The 19,267-nt window shown below is 42.5% G+C and overlaps 1 long non-coding RNA gene across 1 annotated transcript in view; it reads left to right on the top strand.

Annotated features, from left to right (window-relative positions):
- The first annotated feature begins 15,479 nt into the window (after positions 1 to 15,479).
- Positions 15,480 to 19,267, top strand: part of LOC121137121 — a 77,520-nt gene continuing 73,732 nt past the window's right edge. The window contains exon 1 of the long non-coding RNA XR_005874348.1: positions 15,480 to 15,565. This is a non-coding gene — a long non-coding RNA (uncharacterized LOC121137121). The remainder of the gene's footprint in view (positions 15,566 to 19,267) is intronic.

Raw genomic sequence — 19,267 nt, forward strand, 5'->3', positions numbered from 1 at the left:
CAGGAGAGACATCTTCATGCCTAGCATTTTCTTAGAGGATGAGTTCCATGAGTGACATATCTCAGGACTCATGTATAACAGGAGTAGAGCCCTTTTGTGCTTGCTAGTCAATGCCCATACTAGGACTAAATCGACTAAACCATGTGCAAACCCAGGCCATTGTGTCTGTTTTGAGTGGCTCCATGACATTCCACAATACTCTCCATGTATATAGATAGCTCTGCTAGATTCAGAGTGACAAGAGTCCTCTCTGATCAGTGACATTTCCTATAAGGCCCTCATAGAATTACATATCCCTCCTCCTGGTCTCTTTGCCTTTTACGTTTAAGATAAATCAATTGTGACAGTATTGTTAGGACCAGAATGAATGAAGATTTAAAGTTCATTATTCATTTTCACAAATATGCGTGCTCCTTTACTGGGCTTCCTCCTGTCATTCCATGGTGTCTAAGGTCCCTGGAGCGTCTTTTCTCCATTCACCGTCATCCAGTGAATATGCTTTCCATCCACCCATTAGCTGCTTGTCACAAGCCCTGCCTGGGACCTACATGGCTTCCACTTATCCTATCAAAGCGGCTCTCCCTCAGGTTGCATTCCCTTCAGGTCCTGCTTGCTGCTAATGTGATGATACAGGACAACACATTTACATCTGAACAAGACCAGCTCCTATATAAAATGCCTCTGCCCCTGTGTGAGACTTTGTCTTGGTTAGCATTCCAGAAATGAGGCTGTGGAAAGGAGATATGCAAAGCAGCTGCCGGGCAAATGTAAACAGAAGAAACACACATGCAAAACACCAACCTAGGTAGGGTGAACTATTGCTTAGGGAAGGAAAGGAAGAAACACAATTATGTAGGTGGAAGGCTGAGAGGTAGGAAGAGAGGGAGAAGTTTGCCATGAGAACATGAAGGCAGCGAGCTCAAAATGGAAGGATGCACTGAAGGACGCTGACTAGAGGAGCCAGAATTGTTTGCGGTTAGAGAAAAAAGAAATGTACAGAATACAGGATGGCTTTGGGATCACAGAAAATAGTGATGGAGGTTTGGTCCAACAAGTAGTAGCTGTGTTTAGCATTTTCCCTCTTCTTGCCTCTGTGTGATTACCTTGCATGTTATGGGAATATTAGTGGTGGGATTCTGGGGAAGTTGGATAAGATGCTCCACACAGAACCCGGAGAACAATGGCTGCTGAGTAAAAAGAACGGGAAAACCACAGTTTTGTCTTCCTACAGTCCCCATTCAAATTCAAGAGTCACAATGCCCTTGGGGGTGGTGGTGGAAATGGAAGACATGTTAGATGTGAGAACAATAAAGAAAAATATCAGAGTTTCATACCAAATCAAATCATATCCTGGCAAAGTTTCATAGTATTGGAGTGTTGAGGAGCAGATAGCATGTGCCTGAATTTGGGATTGTTTCTGGAAATTGCCATTTAGGTTTTGCTTCACAAGAAGCCTGTTTAAAAAGATTATAGGAGAAGTGGGGTACAGGCAAGGTCAGAAAACTCTTCACTGGCAAAACTGAAGGCCAAGCTTGAGAAAGGCAGGGCTGAAGTCCGTGAATACTGGGGTTTCAAATTTCCAGTCTGTGGTCAGCTGCCGAGTGGTCTCAGTACTGTCCAGGTAGCTAATATGGGCCTCAGTGTGTTCATTAGCAAAATAGGGACAGTGGGTACCCTGGTCCCTTCAAACTGAAGCAGCACACATACCGCTAATGACACACACAGCGCTGAATTGTGACTTTCAGGGGTTCTAGGAGTTGACGCCGTCTGCAATACCCTGAATGTTGATGAGTTCCTATGTGTTGCTTCTTGTTCTTGTTCACACATGTGTGGTGCTAGGGTTGCTGGAGAGACAAAATGCATCATAAGAAAGAGTAAACTTTAGTGAGGTCCACAGGGGCATGAAAGAACGACCAGAGAGGTATGAGAAGGAACGTCGTGGAAAATCATTCTGTTGACCTACATAGGAACAGATGTGATGAGTGAGGAGCCACCCAGGGTAAGTTTGGGCAAAGGAAAATGCAACACACAGTCGTTGAGGCAGGGAAGACCTCGGTACGTTGGAGACTAGAAAAGAACAGCTTGCCTGGGGATAGTGTAGGAGGAACCAGGGCAAAAAAACAAAATGCTGGCGAAGCAACTAGACCTGATCATATCCAGTCACAAGGTAGGGTTAAAGACTTTAGATTTATTTCTAAGAATAATAAAGGAGAATGGCAAGAGAAATTGACCTCTGTTGGGTTTATTTTTCCTGGTTTCAGAAGGCTCAGCCAGCTAGTGTTAAAGAAAGGGAGGAGGCAGGCTGCTCCCCTGAAATCCCAACCCCCCTTGGCTTCAGGCAGTGGACTCAGTGGACCAAGAGTTGACGGGGCTTCCTACCCAGGCTTGGATGCAGACGGTTGTCTGTAGCAGTTGGCAAAGTGAAGAATCAGAGTGAAGAGCAAGAACCAGGTGGACTTGCTTGCTCAGGCTTAAGATGTTCTCTTTTCCAGGGAATCTTGGACTCACAGAGTTAAAACATATATAGGGCAGCCAGCAACTTGTTTTTGATAGTTTGATAGTTTCCTGGCAAGAGGCATGCAAGCATTTAATAGCAGAGTCAAACAGCCACTAGCCATGAGTTTACACACACCATTTTATTTAATCTTCATAGCAATCTTACAATTTTTTATAATGAAGCCCATTTTATGGATGAGAACCTTAAGGCCCAGCACAGCCAAATAAGCAAGTAGAAATATCTCATTTGTTTTGGTGCTGGTTTGTGAGTCTCTTTGCCCATAGGCATCCCAGGTGATGAGACCCTGAGATTAAATTACCCTAAGTTATTTTACACTTGAACCTAGTCCATTTTAAAAACAAATAAGAAAAATGAGTGAAATCAACTTTAATTATGATCTAACTGTCTATCAATAAATCTATGTATGTATGTATGTATGTATCTATCTATCTATCTATCTATCATTTATTATGTGTGTCTGAGCTTTCATTCACATATGCTACAGCTTACATGTGGCAGTTAGAAAACAATTCATGGGAAGCAATCCTCTCCTTCTATGATATGTGTTCTTGGTGGGTATCAAATTCTGTTCGTTAGCCTGGGCAGCAGGTGCTTTCACCCATTGAACCATCTTACTGATCCTTATGTAACCCTTATTTCCAAAAAAAATCAGTATATAGTCAATATGAAATTGTCAATAAACAATTTTACAATCCTTTTTTATTCTGTCCAAGAGCAGAACATTTTTATATACTTAAAATGTTTTTAAATTTGACCTAATCCTATTCAGATACTGAGTAGACATATGTGGTTGATGGCTACTGAATTGTGGAAAGCAGATTTAACTGAAACCTGCTGAAAGCAGTATAATTGACTTTCACAAGTTGTGAAAATTGAGAAAACATATATAAAACAGCTAGTTTTGTGCTTGGCAGCTGCCAGGGGCCCTTTGTAAATTCTCTCTTGGATTCTTGCCCTTAAGTCTCTAGATGTGGAAGATAGAAACAGTACACACTGCATTCAGGAAATTTAGTAACTTATTTCCATATTGCTTTGTTGTGCTTTGTATAGTTGAAGGGCTGAATATTTTCTTATGTGATTGCATCTTTTTTGAATATAATCCAGAAGATTTTTCTCTTTTCCTTCCTGACCCTAGAAATGGAGGTCCAAAGCACCCTCAGTGGTAGATAGTAGGGTGTCCAGAGGGACAATTAATTTAATCATGGAACATCCTCCAATGAGGACAGCAGAAGGTAGCCAACCATTCTATTCTTTGTACATCAATGACAGGGCAAACTGCTTCTATGGTGTTACCAGTCAAGACAACTGGACATAGGCAACTGGTTTATTTGGGGGAAGAGATCTGGCTCTGAGTGGAAGACACAATGAATAGGTGGACTCTACCTCCTTCATTATGTGATCAGTATTTTCAGACCATGATGGCTCAGGTCGGAACTGTGAATGGTAGTATTCTTCTTGTTCTTTTTATTTAAGCTTTCCTGGGCATTACTGTTCAACACACATTCTCTACCCATCTCTCCCTCCCTCCTTTCTTCTTTCCTGCTTTGGAGCCCACCCCTCCCGTTCATTATGAGTTGATTTCATGTGTCTTGTCGTTGGCCTTGAGTACCAGTCTGCATTAGCTGGCTGGGCTGGCTTCCAGAGCATCACCCACTGCCCATGAATTATTGCAGAAGCATTAGTGCCGTCAGCACATTCCACTCTATACAACTTCCTATTGTTATTATTATTATTATTTCTATTTGTTTGGACAACACTGAAATTTTAAACAGCTCAATCATGCTTAAGTAATGTGAATTTGGTGGCTCTAGAAACGACTTTCTGCCTCCTCAGTGAGATTCTGCCTACGGAGACAGCAGGGCTCAGATGTAAAGGAAGACAGTGGGTCTAGTACAAACGGAGCCTTGAGACAGCTTTGATTTGTGTCCCCAATCAGATTTCACTTGCTTCCCAGCATCACTTCTTTCTTTATTGTCAATGGCAAAATGGAGATTCTGATAGTCTGGGTAATGAAGCCGAGGAAGCTGGGGATGAATCACCATGGCTGCAGCAGAGTCTCGGGACACTGTTCAGGTCTCTCACCAGAGAACTGAGAGCCAAATATTACTGGTATGGTCCACTATATAGCTCAATGTCCCTGTGAGTCATATGCACCCTATGCTGAGACAAAGACTACAGACTAAGTCTGGACTCTCACAAATAGAATTATTATTTTTTGTCTCTTTTAAAACTCTATTACAAAACGTATCTTTACTCATTCTGGAATATTGTGCATGTGGGAGGCAGGGCAGGGGTGGAGAGTAGTTAGGGTTGCATAGTGGCAGAATGGTAAGTCAGGTGCTGATGGCTGGGAAGAGGTCAGTCAAAATCAAGATGTGTTGACAAAAGAGCTGGGTATATTAATGATCCAGTCCAGCCACATGACTAAGAACTTGGACACAAAAGGTAAAATGAGACAGAAACATTTAAATTCCCAACAACAGACTTAATCGCAACCCAGAGAGCAAAACAGGAAGAAAAACAAGAGGTAAGGACATATGGTAGCACTAATAAAGCTTGGTCAGGTTGCTGAGGCATTCTTGGGTTTCAACTCTGGGCTCTTAGCGTTCTTTCTGTGTTGGCAGGAGCAGGAGGATGGTCAAGGGTGTGTAGGAAGAGGCAGTGAGAAGAACTGCCCCAGGCTGAATGAAACTAAGGAAGAGGTGGGGGCAAATTGGCTTACATTCAACCACTATGACCCACCAGAATGCAGGCTCTAACAAACTGTGGAAGCCGTGTCTATCTTTGCCTCTCTTCAGCATTTCACATGGTTAGTGCCTTATCATGAGGAACTTAGGTTAGCACTCACGGTAAGTGACATTAGAGCACTGGGTAATTTTGTGGCCACAAACTTCATCTAGCAGTCACTTGATGGGAGATGTCCTTCTGTATATTATGTCTATCTTATTGGTTAATAAATAAAACATTGATTGGCTGATTGGCCAGGCAGGAAGTATAGGCAGGGCCAGGAGATGAAGAGAATTCTGGGAAATGTCAGTAAATGGAGCCGCCCTGTGAGCCCAGGAAGAGAGAGTGTGCCAGGCATTCTCTGGTGCGCCAAGACCACATGGAAATACATAGACTAATGGGTTAATAATTAAGACGGAGCTAGACAAAAAGACACCCTAGTCACCGGCCAACAGATTTATAACTAATATAGCGTCCACGTGTTCATTTGGGGTTGAAGGGCAGCGGGACCAGCTGGGACAAAGAACCTCTCGCAACAGTCACTCTCTACTTCTCCCTTCTTCAGCTGGTTTATCTACAGAGGGCACCCGTTTCAGTTACTGGGTCAAGTTCAAGGACACAGGCGGGTCTTTTGGCTTATATTGAACTGGGGGTAGAGTTTACTGTGGTGATGTGGGTTTTTTTTTTTGTGATCTAATAAATAAAGTTTGTCTAAAGATCAGAGTGCAAGGCTAAGCCACTATTTAGCCCTAGAGGCCAGGCAGTGGTGGCACATGCCTTTAATCCCAGCATTCGGGAGGAAGAGGCAGATGGATCTCTGTGAGTTCAAGGCCAGCTTAGGGTACACATGATTGATCCGGTCTAAAAGAGAAACAGAGCCAAGCAGTGGTGGCTCAAACCTTCAATCCCAGGACTTGGGAGTCACACACCTTCAATCCCAGTACTCGGGAGGTGGAGACAGGAGTGATATGGCTGGGTGGAGAGAGGAATGTAAAGTGGGAGGAGACAGGAGCTCAGAACATTCAGTCTGAGGATTCACAGGGACAGGATCTCCTCCTTGGTCTGAGGATTCAGTAGAGGCAAGAACTAGTGGCTGGCTGCTCTGCTCCTCTGATCTTTCAGCATTAACCCCTATATCTGACCCTGAGTTTTTGTTATTAAAACCAATTAGAATTTGCGCTACAATTTACTATATGTGCTCTTGGGTCAAAGGTTCACTGTATCGATTCCAGTCTTCTCTTGACTCTCTTTTAGGTGAATCATCAGTACTGTGACCTAGGAATCATCTCTGGGGACTTGTGAAAAGCTCCACTCTGTCAATAGTCTCTCTGTATCCAACGTGGACTTGATCCACAGGGCGGGCTTCTGCCTAAGGTGAGGCTTCCCTGAGGTCAGCCTCACTTTTACCAAGGGCCTGTCAACAGGATAAAAGCCTTTTTGAACTTTAACTAAACTTAATCTGGCAGCTTTGATGTGGGACATAAAGCTTGGAGAGTGGAGGTAGAGATTCTTTCTGCTGGTCACATGTTCAAGACAAACCATACCAGCTTCCATTTTTGATGGTTGTTATGATTCCAACTGGGGATATTTTTGCCTTCTATTAAAAGAGATGTCTCAGAGGTTAAGAGCATTTCCTGCTCGGGCAGAGGACTAAAGTTTAGTTTTCAGAACCCATGTGGGGCTGCTCACAACCTCTTGTAACTCCACCTCCAGTAAATCTGATACCTTCTTTAGGCTTCTGTAGGCATGTATACACGTGTGCAAGCACAGGCACATACACACACACATACACACACAAACACATACACACAAACACACACACACAAAGAAACACACACAAATAATAAAATAAAAGTTAAAAAACCCTATATAATATCATATGCTACAGTATCTTGTTGTTGCCTTGGCAAATTGAAACACTTTAATTACCTGGAAAACAGAACTTGATGTAAAACTGGCAAATGTTATCATTTGTGTATTTGGAAAGGGAATTTTGCCTCTAGAGAATTAAGACAAAGATAACAAAGCACCTGAGATGGGCAGAAAGAAAAACAAAGATAAGGCAGTGAAACATGGTCAGTCTGGCTGTTGCAACAACAGCAATCATGTGCCAACCTTGATCCTAAAAAGGATGAGTGCGTTCTCTTGAAAGAGTCCACACTTCTGGAATACTAACAGTAAACCAAGGGTTGTTTTTGATTCTATGTAAGTACGAACTAGTTTGTTCTCCATGATGATGTTATAAGCAGATCTGCTTCATGCCAGAGGTGAGGGAAAGAGATGTACTTGAAGGTACTTGATGCAATGAACCCAAAGAGTTTACCTTATTAGCTATGTCTTGCATGTTTGTCACAGGTGTCACAACTTAGAACCTGTTAAGTCCTCTGCACATTTTCTCATAGGCTTGCCCATGCAAGCGCCTAGGAATTAGGCTCTGCCTGTAAGTGGATATTGGTTGGATGTAGACAGGTTGAACATGTCCCATAGGTGATTCTGAATCATGAACTTTCCTTGTAAACCTAGAGGTAGGACAGTGAAGGCAGGATAGAATTCCCAGTTTTCCTTTTAGGGGGAAGATGGGCATTCTTCCTGTTTCTCAACTGTTCTGAATCCCTGGCAGTAGTCTTTTGCATGTGTGTATGCATGTACATGTTTGTGAGATAGCAGAATGGATATGTGCTCATAAGACCTTAGTATGAATGAAGACATAAAGAATCTACCAGAAGAACCTAGCCCTCAATTAGGACTTTAGAAGGTAAGAGCAATGATGTCTGTCTTGGTCAGAGCCAGGGCCTAACAAGCTTAGAGAAGAGGTCTCAAGGGCTCTCATAGTATCTATATGATAAGAGGGTCCTGAAACAGCTGTGTGCACTTTGAAGGATTGGTCAACAGTGGGTTGAGTGTGAGCTGGTGACAGATTACACTGCTGTGACAAGCTCCAAAGCCCAGGTATGATTTACCTTCCAGGTTGGGAGTTCTGTATTTTTTTTCACTTTCATTAGATCAGAAGATGAAGGAAGGTTTGCTATTCTTGCGAATGTCTTCCTGGCTTCCTATTATTTATCTTGCTGCATTTCTGTTTAAGTGAATAGATACACCATGGAATGACTCAGGGAGTATAAACTGGACTTGTGATAGAATATCACAGTGCAGTTTTGCTAATACAGGATTAATGTCCTAAAAAGCACATACGTGTTGATAGACACAAACTCCTGAAACCTCACTTGTGTGTGAAGTGATATGACATTTCTAACATTTAGCAAATGTGATCCTCCCATTGAAGCTGTTCTGTAGAAACAGATGATTAAATAAAAGAAGCTTTAAGAAACATCACAACACATGACATTGTAATGAGCTGCTCCTGCACCCCATTCATTGTAACAGGCAATGTAATGCAGAGGACTTTGGTCTCAGCAAGCTCATATTAGCAGAAAAATGCTCCCCCCCTCTCCCTCTCTCTCTCTCTCTCTCTCTCTCTCTCTCTCTCTCTCTCTCTCTCTCTCTCTCTCTCTCTCTCTCTCTCTCTGTGTATGTCAGAGTCACACTTGCTGATATCCAGAAGGTCAATAATGAAGACGTCATAGCTGTTTGAATCCTCAAAAAAGTTTGGAAGATAAATCCAGCCACTTATTGAGCCAGTGTTTTCTTCCATTGCTTTACACACAAGAAAACAGATGGGGTCAGAGTCAGGGTTTTACCTTTATCAGGTTTATGGGTTTTTTTTATGGCTTAGTCAGGTTGAGTTAATAAATTCTTGGAGTATTTCAGAGAATACTATTCTTAGGGCTCTGCTTTTCTGTCTGCCCAATGAACATTTGCTTATTTGTTTGTTGCCTGGTTTTCAGTGTTGGAGATCAAACTCAGGGCCATGTACATGTTGAGCAAATGTTTGACTGCTGAGTTACCTTCTTGGCCCTTGATTTATTTTTAGACAAGGTCTCTCTCATTAGATAGTCAAATATTAAACTTGCCATGCTGCCTCTGCCTCCAGAGTACTAGCTGTGTATGTGTGGGCCACCATGATACGAGTAAATATATTTAATAAATGAAGATTTCAGTATTTTATTGAGTATTTTTGCATCAATGTTCAGCAGGGATATTGGTCTGTAGTTTTCTTTATTATCATCCTAGAGCCTTCATCCAGTAGCTGATGGAAGCAGAAGCAGACACCCACAGCTAAACACTGAGCTGAACTTCTGGAATCCAGCTGCAGAGAGGGAGGAGTGATGAGCAAAAGGGTGAAGATCAGGCTGGAGAAACCCACAGAAACGGCTGACCTGAACAAAAGGGGACTCATGGACCCCAGACTGATAGCTGGGAAACCAGTATAGGACTGATCCAACACCTCCCCTCCCCAACATGGGTGTCAGTTAGGAGGCCTGGGCAATCTATGGGGACTCTGGCAGTGGACCAGTATTTATTCCTAGTATACGAATGGGAGCCCATTCCACATAGAGGGATATTCTATAAGCCTCGACACATGGGGGAGGACCTAGGCCCTGCTCCAAATGATATGACAGACTTTGAAGCTCCCCCATGGAAGGACTCACCCTCCCTGTGGAGCAGAAAGGGGGTAGGATAGGGGGTCAGTGGGGAGGCAGGGGAGGAGGGGAGGGAGAGGGAAGTAGGATTGGCTGGCATGTAAAACAAGCTTGTTTCTAATTTAAATTAAAAAAAGAAAAAATGAAGATTTTCTAGTTACGTCTCAAGTTAGTATATGTTATAGTTTTGTGCAGTCTTGATTGACATTATCCTATAAATGCATGAACTAGACTAATCTGCAAGTGCTGTCCCTGTTTCACAAAAGAGAAAAAATGGAAAATGATAAAACCGTAGATGTTGCTCTCCATGCTTATTCTCAGAAAATAATGTTATTAAGCTGATAGTGTTCACATAAGGATGAGTGCCTAAAAGCTGGTCAAGCTATCCCTTCAGCTTCTTTCTTGGCTTCTTTATAGACTGGCAGACTACAGGAGGATAGTATAGACACAGTGATGTAGTGAGTTTAATGGCTGACTGAGGACTGGAAGTACAGGGTGTGTATGTGTGTTTTACACAGGCTAGGATGATGAAGCTTAGGGGGGTCTTATCTTGAAGATGATGTTAGTGGGACAGACACATCTAATGACTTCTGGAGCTCTTTCCATGCCATGTCTCATGTGTTTCTCAATGACTGGAATGGAACATCAGCCATTTGCTGATGAGATCTCTGATGACACACAGGACAGAGGTCAATTAAATGACAAGCAATGTGAACAAGTTTCAAAAGATCTGATGTTCAGGAAGGTGGGCTGATATTAAAAAGATGAATATGAGAAGGATTAAGGTTACACCTTGGCTTTAGGTTTGAAAGACAGCTTGGCTTCACAAATAGAAGATATGAGAGAACTGGTCTGAGTGTAGACCCTGTAAGAGATGACTGCATTTTGACTGACCATAGACTCTCCCAGGCCACTATGATAGACAAAAACATTTTACATATCACATGCAGTCCTATATATTTTTCATCTATCTGCCATTCATTACTATGTCATCTCTAAATCATATATCAATCCATATGCTGATCAATCATCTATATCAATTCATCATGTATATGTACCTATATTTATCATTTGTTAATCTCATTATCTACTTACTGTCATCTATCTCTATAATTAATCATCAATCATTTACCTTTCAGTCATATCTATGTATATATAAACTATCTGCATAGCTACTTACATACTACCTATCTCTATAATCAAGAAATAATCATTTGTCTATCAATCATACATATATATAAAACTATCATCTATGATCTCTAAAATCAATCATATATAATCTATTATTACAGACATACATATATTACATATATATATATATCATCTATATAGAGAGCAAATTGCCCTCTTTTATACCAGGTAGAAGTCTTTTAAGAATGCTGTAGTCAGTAGTTCTGGGTGCCTTGCTCTGGAGCAATACTAGCAAACAGAAAGATGGATACCATTGTGAAGTGTACCTGGACATCCCTCCAACAAAATGCTGTTGGAAAAATGCATTCAAGACAGTCTATATGCAGGGCAACGACAATTAGCATCTGATATTTAAAATTCTTGTGAAGAAGATGATTTAGATGGTTCTGTTGTTCCATAGTACAGAGATGGTGGGGTGACAAGTGATGTGACAGAAATATATGTTGAATTACATAAAAAGATTTAAAAACACTTAAGTGTATCTGGACATGAACATGCTAACTCCTGCATTAGGCGTCTCTGATCATTGATATTTCTGACAGTAGAAATTGCACAGACACTGGAGGATTGGAGCTGCTGCTGAGAGGATTCTGGGTAAAATGGCAGTGGATCAAAGGATCTTTGTGGCTGCTTCAAATTCAGAAAGGTGATGGGTAGATGAATAATAGAGGAGATATAGGTGATAGGTGAATCTAGATATTAATCTATGATAGAGGAGAACTAATAGATGAATGGATGATAGATGATAAATATATTACATATATAGAAGATACATGATGGATATATGAATCATAGTGATGGAAGATAGTTGATAAAGGATAAATATATGGATTATAAGTAAATGATAGGTGGTAGATGAATGACGGAGGTATAGAGGATAGATAACAGATGAACAGTAGAGGAAAATGATAGTTTATAAAGGAATGAGTGAAGACAGAGGATAGATAAATGATAGCTAGATGGTAGATATGGATAGATAATGATAGATAGGCAGGCAGACATGCAAGACACATAAACAGATACGTTGTGTACAACACGCTTCCAGGTCAGTGAGACTGGGTTTGCACAAACTGACTCTCTAGGTTTTGACCGTTATTAGGGTGTGATTATGGCAGCCACTATCCCTCCCTCCACTCATCCCCTTGCAGGAGCAGATAGGAAGAAGGAAAATTAATGTCTTTAAGCACAATCTGTTTCCTTCAGCATCTCACCTCTAAGACTTACAGAAACCAAGTAACCCTCCAGACAGCCCAGATGCCAGAAAAGATTTCTGAACTTCAAATGAAAAGGCGAGCTGCCACTCCTTTGAAGTACATGAATCAAAGCTCTAATAAGAGCTAATAAAATTGTTATGTTGGGTTCACATCTCCAGAGAACATCAAGTCAAAGCCTCCTTGGGATCAGAAACTGTGACATAACTATTCTTAGGAGTTTACTGTGACGTAACTATTCTTAGTTTTTTTTTCCAGAATGAATCCTTAATTAAAAGCAAAATATTATTTTGTAGTAATTGAAGAATATTAATTAAACATCAGTTATGTCTTCAGATTTTATTTGTAGCCATGAGGATAGCCTATAGTGGCTAAAACCTGAGTAGGAGATAGATTCCCCCTGGCAAGTCCCCTGGCAGAGGGAAGTGTGTCTCCAGCTCCTGATGTCTTTGTCCAAAGCTTCCAGCAATGGCAACATTGCACAATTTCAACTGCGAAGCCTTAAAATTTCCAAAGTTTTCTGATATTAGAAGAGACAGACTTTACAAGCTCCTGAGCACACTGGCTTCAAGTCTGTGAAACAAAGGCTAGGATGTATGTGAGGAGTCAGGGGTGGGGGCACCAAGGCCATGCTGGTTCCTGAAACATTGGGGGGGGGGGAGAGTTCTGTTGAAGGAAAAGGGACTTGGGTGAATTGCTAGTGTCTGTGCCAAGTGTCATACCAGAAAGTGAGTTTATTACCCACCATTCCCATCTAAAAAACCCAAAGTAAAGTCACAGTCAACATTCATTCTCAATTGCACAAATTGAATGGCAGTGCTGAGATTTGATTCACTGTACCACACAGCCTGTTAGGGAGGGTGTCTGTTTTTAGTTCATGAAGGAGTGGCTATCAGGCCTCCTACCAACAGGGACTTATGCGTTCACCTGTGAAAATGTCTTGAACACTATGCTTCTATCTGCCACTCATAGTTCTTTAAGGAGGAGTAGTGATGTGCAACCAGGCAGAGGAGGGGTTAAGTCCAGCAGAATTTTAGAGAGGAGTTGCTCAAGGGAAAGTAGGGAACCCTCTTCCAGCTCAGAGTGTGAGTGGAGCGCTCAGGGCAGAAGAGCAGTGTTCAGGATCACACAAGAAGACTGGACCAGTGTCTGATAGCATCAGGAGAGCTGGGCAGCAGTGGCACACACCTTTAATCCTAGCACTCAGGGAAGCAGAGGCAGGAGGATTTCTGTGAGTTCGAGGCCAGCCAGCTCTACAGAGTGAGTTCCAGGACAGCCAGAGCTACACAGGGAAACCCAGCCTCAAAAACTAATTAATTAAAAAATAAAAGCACCAGGAGGGCTCCTTTCTGGTCTTAAAACTCAGAAGGGCTCTCAGTGATACAAACACCTCTGATGTCTGCTATTTGTGTGTCTAAAGTTAAAAAGGAATTTAATCTTCTCTGTGTCCCTTGGACAAAGTAGAAATACAAGTTCTGACTAGCTAGCATGGTCTCATAGTCCAAATGGAGGGAGGGAAGGGCTTCAGTGACTGGATCTCAGGGAGCTGGCATAGTCACCTCTACCTCCTGGTCCTTGGCCATGTTACAGCTGTCATCTGAGCCAGAGGGGTATCTAGCTTTGGAGATTTTCTTTCTCAATGTCCTCAGTTGCTGCTGTGGCTGTTGCTTTAGGACCTAACTGCCAGGAACCAGGTATTAGTCAGATCCTGGGGAAGAAGGGTGCAGTCTAAGGTCTTACTGTCACTGTAGTCAAGGCTGTCTGTCTACCTAAAGTATACTGTGGGAAACTGGCTCTTATTCTGCTCATAGCATAAGGGGGAAGTAGCTGTCAGACCTCTCCGTCATGCCATCCCTTTGAGATGTCTATATTTTCTCAGTGCTTACAGGGTCATCTGGCAGCAGGGACAGCACAGTTCTTGACAGACTAGGACAGACCAGTTCCTGAATGGCACCATAAGCCATACTTGCACCATTCTAAATGGTGAATTGGAAGGGTCATTGTCACTGACCGCCACTGCCAGCGCTGATGGAAACACTGATGGAAGTGAGGGATCTGGAAGTCTTCATGTTGAGTCAAGGTTTTTGTGTATCTGCCTCTTTGGGGGTTCCATGTTCACCCCTAAAATGCTGGTAGCACAAGCAGCTGTGATCATCTGTCCCCCTGGCTGTGCTTTGTGCTAGGCTGGCTGAGCTTGCCTGCTGCTCAGAGTGGGGAGTTCACAGACTAATCTCGGTGTGTGCTTCTGCATGAAGAATCCCAGGCACGTTTGTTTGCTGTCAGATGGCTGTGAGCAAAGGGCCATCTGCCACACGGAGCCACCTTGTGCTTATTAGTGGAGGCTGGAGCTGTGGTACAGCCCTAGTTTCCAAGCCTTGGGGAAAATACAGGAAGACCTCTTCGGGTCTTCTGCTACTCACCTCATGGTACCAGGTTGTTGGGGGAGGGGTCCTCCCTTCAACCCATAAAACTATCTTTCTTTTCCCCCACGGGCTTCAGTAAGAGCACATCTGCCTATTCTCAGCCATTGATACATACATCTGTAAACACGACTGATTCTGCCAAAAGAAGTGTCTTTCTGAAACTTGGGGTCCTCTAGGGTAAGAAGAGCATGCAGGCCCAGGCCAGCTGCAAAGTTGAAAAGGCACAAGAGTCACAAGTATGCCTTGCTCCCGGGGCTGCCTCTCTATTTTCTTTGGCCCTAGTAATAGGGTTGAGAATAACCCTGCACATAGCATCTTACATTTTGTTTGTTTGTTCATTCAGTTTTGTTTTTGAGACAGAGGCTGTCTATGTAGCCCAGGCTGACCTTGTACTTAACGACAATTCTACTGTTTTAGCCCCTCAGGTGCTGAGATTACTAAATGCCTGCATCACCATGCCAGGATAGGCATCTGATTCCTTGAGTATTTAAGATCCAATCCTAATCAGCGACTAAGATTAAAACACTCGTGGCTTGAAAGGGTTAGACACAGGATTCTAGAGCAGACTTGGGTAGTTGACAATCAGGTTACCTAACCATTATGACTCAGTTTCTTTTCCCGTAACTCTGAGGGTGTTGGGTTCATTCATTAATTTTTTTCATGTGTTTAATATGTGCTAATTTAATATATAGTTCACACCAGCCAAAAAGAAGCTACAGGGTTTTGTAGCAAACACAAAGGAAATGGAAAACAAGTTTGTAGAACATCCTCCTCAACAGTCTTTCTGTTCAAACCGGGGAAAAGAACTGGCAGCACTAATGTCATCACAATGCTTATTAGAGATTCCAAGTCTAGGGTCCCACTTCAGGCCACCAATCAGAAGCTGCATCTTAACAAGGTCCCCTGGGTGATTTGAGCTACTCCATGACGGGCTGAGAAGTACTGATTCCACAGGTGGTGTTTCTTCCTCAGTTTTTACACACATTGTCTCTAGCAAGCATCCTTTCCCTCCAGGAGCTCACTGTCAGGGATGAGAGGAAGGTTTTGACTGTGACTCCGAGTGTCTCTATAGAGGCAGGGACAGGATGCTATGGAAAGTTAGAGCAGTCAACCACAGGTTGTACCATTCAGTCAAGAAATGCTTAGATATTTACTGTATGCCTGGAATTCTTCTACAGGCTGGCAAGACACAAATATTTTTTTATTTACTTCGTGTGTGTGTGTGTGTGTGTGTGTGTGTGTGTGTGTGTGTGTGTGTGTGTGTGTGTATGCCTGTCACAGGAAGTCAGAGAACAACCTTTGGAATCCAAATCTCTCTCCTTCCACCATGTGGGTCCCCAGATCAAATTCATGTTTTTAGACTGAATGGCAGGCACCTCTACCCATTGAGCGTTCCTCTTATCCGAGGAAAATATTTTTGTATGGAGTGTACTGTCTACTGTCTAGTGTGGAAGGTAGCAATGGATAACGGTTTTGTTTGCTTTTGTTTTTTGAGACAGGGTTTCCTGTAGCCAAGGCTGGTCTCAGACTTGTTATTTAGCAGAGTATGTTTTTGAACTTGTGATTCTCCCTTCTTTGGCCTTCTGTAGTACTGATATGGTAGACAGAAAGCACCATGTATAACTTTATGCAACACTGGAGTTTGAATCCAGGCCCCGGCCTGCTGTGCAGACACTCTACCAGCTGAAGTATATCCGAAGCACATGGGTAATTTCAGTTTGTCCATGAGCACTGTGAAAAGGATAAACAGAGCTGGTAGTGGCTGGGAGCTATGTTTGGTGGTTTTCCTCTTGGAGAGCTGAGATCTACATGATAAGGGCATGGTTCTTGGAAGGCCTGGGCTTTGGGGCTTTGGGCACAAGGGCTAGAATGAAGGAGGACAGAAAGGCTCTGTGGGGTGGAACAGGCACTCAGGTCTATTTTTCGACAAAGGAAATTTTAAGGGTTAGCAGAAGCCATTTTATACCCGGGTATACACAAACAGTGTAATCGCAGCAAAATGTACTGATTACATGTAGGAGGACCACATTTGTCTCTATAATATTAGGCTACAGAGAATGAGGCTGGAAAGAGACCCTAAAAGAGTTACCAGTGAATTAAACAGGTGATATGGACAAAGACAGCAGATGAACCAAAGAAGGATGGGAAGATTCAGGGTTTATTTTTATAGTGGAATTTATTAAAACCCCAAAATCCCTCATCTCCATCCCAGGCTCCACTAATATCCTAGGGATATTTTAAAGGGGATGATGAAATAAGCTTTGAAGATAACCAGGAGTCCACTAGATATTCCAGGAGTAGAAGGTCCCAAGTCACATGGTTTGGGTGAACAAGGCCATGGTGTTCAGAAAGAACCAACAACAATGTCAGCATCAACAAAAGAATACATTATATGCACTTCTCTTCTAGTGCAATTCTTTTCATTCCAATGGGTGGTGATATTCTTGTTTCTGAGCAGGACTTTCCAAATTCTTCCTCTGTGTCCATATTACAAATGTTTGGTCTCTTGGGAAGTCTACTGTGTTTCTTTTTAGTGGACCAGATTATCAGTCTTGGCTCTGCTCTTATATGCCTACTTCCAGAGAAGACTCTCTTGGTCTTCCGAGCTGTAAGTTTTCAGCACCTAGCTCCAGAGCTTCCCCAGTTCGATCAATCCAAGCAGGAAAATGAATGTGAAAACCACTAACTCAGCAATCTGGCAGCTGAGGATGGTCCCATTACGTCAATCACCTTCAGCACCTCACTGTAACTGGAGTCTGTCATCATCTTGAAGATTAATTGTTGTGATATGTTGTCTGTATTAATAGAACATTTATTCAGATTGATCTTTGACCCATTGATCCTCAGTCTCTGCACGTGCATGTGGCCAGGTAGCTATCATTCTTGTGATGTTTCTGAGGCCAAGCTTACTCTAAAAGCCCCTCTGTGATTTCTCCATAAGCATGGCAGGCCCCATGCAGACTCCAGGTCTATAAAACTGCAGTCAATTTCTTTCTGTCTCTAGACAACGATGGCATTCTGCTACTTCCCACCATTCTCCCATCTTATTTCTGTTATCCTAAGTTCCAAACCTGCAGTTAAAACAGTGTCATGGGGCTGTGATTGGAGTCCTAAGTGGAATAGACATAATCCCATTGGAAGTATGAGGTTCTTTCTCATCTTTATAACTTCCTTGGGTCAGCTGCCATCACTGGACAGTCACCAGACAGCCAAGGTAACTCTTTAATTTACTGTTTCCTAGCCATTTGTTTAGGTGTTCCCCCAAATCACGAAGGTCTTAGTAACCACTAACTCAAAATGTGACTATATTTGTGTTTAGGGCAGTGAAAATGCCAAGTAAAGTAAGGTAGTGATATGGGTAGGATCCAATGTAAGATGGCAGGCGTCCTTAGGAGTAAGGAGCTTCAGGTGACAGACATGTGTAGAGGGGAGTATTGAAAGAAGTCAGTCTTCTGTCTTGGATGAAACCAACTCTGCAAATGCCTTGGCCTTAGCCTTTCAGCTTCTAATACTGAAAAAATAAATTGATGCTATTTCGGCCACTCGGCTTGTGGCAGTTAAGGCAGTTCAAGCTGACAGCACATCCTCTTTCAGACCTCACCATAAATGCACGTTTGCCAAGAGGAATTACCCAATGCTTACATTATCCTGGGATGCTCTGCTATCTGCTCCCACTTTCGTGTCTCAGTGATGTTCCAGTGGCTATCACATATCACATGGCATCATAGTTTCTTACTGAATTGCTTTTGTAAAAGTTTACAGCTCCAGAATCCCAGGAATATCTGCCATGTTCACTGCTTTGTCTGATATGGGAAATAAAAACAGACAAACCTCTGAGTCGCAAGTAATGGCACAATCACAGTCCAGTGTGGGTTCAGAATTTAAGGTCTTTTTTTTTTTTTTTTTTTTTTTTTGGTTTTTTGAGGCAGGGTTTCTCTGTATTGTTTTGGAGGTTGTCCTCAAACTTGCTCTGTAGAACAGGCTGGCTTCGAACTCACAGAGATCCACCTGCCTCTGCCTCCCAAGTGCTGGGATTAAAGGTGTGCGCCACCACCGCCTGGCAGAACTTAAGGTTTTAACTCGGTAGCTACTTTCTCAGGTTCTCTGAAGCAATCTCAGTGTGGATCTGTAAAGAGAAAATGGTCTCTTTGGGGAGGTTTCTATGAGCCAGACAAGAGAATGCAGCTCTTTATTTACTCACATTCCTTTTTATTGGTTACAATCCAAGTCATGTGGTCCCATGGCTGGCTCAGAGAAGATGCTCAATAAAAATTTCAATCAATGACCTCTGCACAGATAACTCACTTAGCCATAGATGGAGTTAGGATGACTGCAAATTGTAGTTGCTACTTCTCCATCAAAGGGAGTCTCATTAAATGCTGTAACCTTACTTGTGCATATTTGGAAGAAACAATCTTCTACTCTTAAAACTCTTTCAAGGAACAATCCCAACCAAGGAAGTTATTTCATTTTCAGTGCCTGAATACAAACAGGTATCTCAGGTGTGTGATTGCTAATCCTCTGGTCTAGATTCCAGGTTCCTGATTAATACATGAACCATCTGGGCCTTCTAGTGTAGAACTTGGGACCTGGAACATCTTCATCTTCTCTTTCCGTCTGCAATTACTGAACTTTTATTCAATGCTGTGTTAATTG

This window comes from Mesocricetus auratus, unplaced genomic scaffold, assembly GCF_017639785.1.
Source record: "Mesocricetus auratus isolate SY011 unplaced genomic scaffold, BCM_Maur_2.0 Super-Scaffold_100676, whole genome shotgun sequence".
Classification (NCBI taxonomy): domain Eukaryota; kingdom Metazoa; phylum Chordata; class Mammalia; order Rodentia; family Cricetidae; genus Mesocricetus; species Mesocricetus auratus.